The sequence below is a fragment of the Morone saxatilis genome, unplaced genomic scaffold (assembly GCF_004916995.1).
Source record: "Morone saxatilis isolate NCDOM2014 unplaced genomic scaffold, NCSU_SB_2.0 Contig14, whole genome shotgun sequence".
Classification (NCBI taxonomy): domain Eukaryota; kingdom Metazoa; phylum Chordata; class Actinopteri; family Moronidae; genus Morone; species Morone saxatilis.
Genome location: NW_023339696.1, coordinates 22,110,676 through 22,113,811, shown reverse-complemented (window position 1 = coordinate 22,113,811; position 3,136 = coordinate 22,110,676).

Here is a 3,136-nt window from a genome sequence, read left to right as displayed (position 1 = left end):
GGCTGGCCTGTGTGGTCCGATCCAGCAGACGAGCTACTGTAGCTCAAACTACTGAAACAGATAGTCAAACGTCTCTTTCAGGTTTTAAGATGTTCCATGTTGATTTTATGAGGTCTTTTTTATGTCAAGAAACAAACTGAAGCACTGTGCCTGAGACAAATTTCCTCTCGGGGACAATACAGTTGCTGTACTCTAACCTCCTCAAGAACCTCTACAAACTCATCAAGAACCTCTACAACCTCCTCAAGAACCTCTACAGCCTCATCAAGAACCTCTACAACCTCCTCAAGAACCTCTACAACCAATCCATGCAATTGTTGCTGCATGGATATATATCTGAATATAAAATATATATGTCGTATTTCTAAATATAAGTCACATATGTAAACATTACAGTATGTTATATAGTATGATATATACAGTATACTTACTTTAATAATACAGAATTATTACATATATGTCCTTATTATATATATATCAGTAATAACCTCAGTGTTCCTGACACTGAGGTTTAATTTCTAATGTTTACTTTTAGTTATTTTTTTCTTTCCTCCATTTTTGTAACCTCAAATCCAATTAACAGGTTTATTATTTGTTACTGTGATACGACAAACAAACAGAAAATCAATGACTGAATATTAAACAATGCCAGTCAATAAGTATTTACTCCTTTATACATAGTAATATACTTATACGCCACTATATTTATTAGATAACTTTTGCTACCTGTATAATATAATATATAATAAGAAATACATTATATCAATAACTTAATTGATCCAAAGAGGAAAATTCACAATCTGCCCAGCAGTATATGAAGTAATATACCATATATAAAAATATATAATATATATATAAATTCATTAAAATGAGCACTTTTAACTTTTACCAACTGCAACATGAAGAGATGAACACAATGAATAACTATTGATGCTGATACTTTTACTTATTTTTAATATATTTTTTTAATGCAGGTAACAGAGCATTTCTACATTGTATTGTTGTTATTTAAGACACTTCAAAATTAAAAAGAATGGAAAACAAATGCATTCTCTGTCCTCGTACCCTTTCTTACCCCTCCGTGCCTCTCTCTCTTCCTCCCTGTGATTATTATTCCATTGCTTTTTCACCCCTCCTTGATCTCATCCTCTTCTGCCTCTGCTTCTGGGCATGTGTAGCATGTGCACCAGGTTATCCCGTGGTCAATCTTGCCTGTTAAGACACTGTGATTAATCGAAATGCAATAAAAGATTTATTTAGTTTTCTCGTATTCTTGTTTCACAAGATGTTTCATTTGCATATTAAAATCAGTCAAATGTTATCTTGTATCGTATCTTGTCCCCTTTTTCAATACTCAAATGGATCGTCTGTCCTGAGTGTGAGGTCAGCTCCATAGTTTTCCCACCAGACTCAAACTCGTGTGCGTCTGCAAACTTCTGCAATTATGTAATGACTGCTCGCGCATGGACTAGGCGTGATGCTTTAAATTCTATATACTGTATATATCACACTCATCAGCTCCAAGTGATTCTTTGTTGATGATTGCTATGTTGTTTGGTCGCTGCCTCCTTCATCAAAGACAAAAAATGGAAAAATGAAAGCATGCAGATACTGGTCTGAGATCTTTAAAACACTATCACAGGAACATAATATAGATTTTCAACCCAGCAGCAGCCGCAATTTTTGAGAAGATTATAATAACAATGGAAAATCCAACTCAAGCGTCTTTGTGGTTCAGCGATCTGATGCAATTCATAGAGAAGATGAAATACCAAAAACAAATTCTTGTCTATCTGGGATCCAGTTTTAATATTTTTAGGTGTACTTAAAACTGATACACCTTAGCAGTTTTTCTCTTTCTATGTAGACCACAGCGTAAAGTTCAGTTCAGCTAAACCCCTCCCATCTGAGAGAGCTGGACCTGAGTCTCAACAACCTGAAGGATTCAGGAGTGAAGCTGCTGTCTGCTGGACTGGAGAGTAAAAACTGTAGACTGGAGACTCTGAGGTCAGTTCATGTATTTTGCTCTTGTACAGTGTATATCTACCTAATTGACATTTTAAATGTTTTTTAATATATAACCTTCAGAATAGTATTTTAAAGGAACGTGTACATTTCTACATAAACTCCCTCTCTCTCCTTCAGATACACACACACACACACACACTAAAACTCACATACAGGACCACACACAAAGTGCAAAGCATACTTCATATTTCCAAATACAGGTGTTTAAAGTATTGTGTCTTTTCCTTCACCAACAGCAGGTGACACTTCAGCATGTAATGATGCTTCCACTCAGAAAATAATATCACTTTGTGTTCTGACTCAGCCAATAAACAGGAACATAAATTATAGCTACATTATATTTGTAAGCAAAGATACTAGACTATATTTATGATTAACAGAACTTCACTTTGCTCAGTGCACATTCAATATAAAGATAATTGAGGATGAAGCTCATAGTCAGTCAGCTGTGTGTTGATAGAGATAACTGTGGTGATGAAGTCTAAATCTAAACCACATATTTTATAGATTATATATTTGATAACTGAGGGAGACCAGGCGAATGTTATTAATCTGTGTTAACATGGATATATCTATAAATGTTGTGATGTCTGTAGAAGGCTGACATTATGATGATCCACAATAACACAATGACAAAGTCCCTCATTTTAGAGAAAAGCTCATTGATTAGGACATAGTAATGTTGAACTACACATTTAAAACCTGAACACATCTGATTGGATTATAAATGATTTTTATCTTCATCTTTTATTCTTTATTCAGATTGAGTCGCTGCAGGTTGTCAGAGATCAGCTGTGATTATCTGGTCTCAGCTCTGAAGTCCAACCCCTCCCATCTGGAGAGAGCTGGACTGAGTTGAAACGCAAGCTGCCAGCGATTGGCGCGAGCGCGTGGAAGTCTGGTGTGGTTTTCTGGACGAAGTCCCACACTGTTGAGAGTGAGATGCTGCGGAAGATCAGACACCATTTTTAATTTCTTTTCTTTTTCATACTTTTATTGTTGATGATTAATGGTTATAATATCCATTATAGTTACAGATATTGCAGATTTTTTATTTTTTGTATGCGCAGATATACACATATGCATACATATGCACATATATCTATAT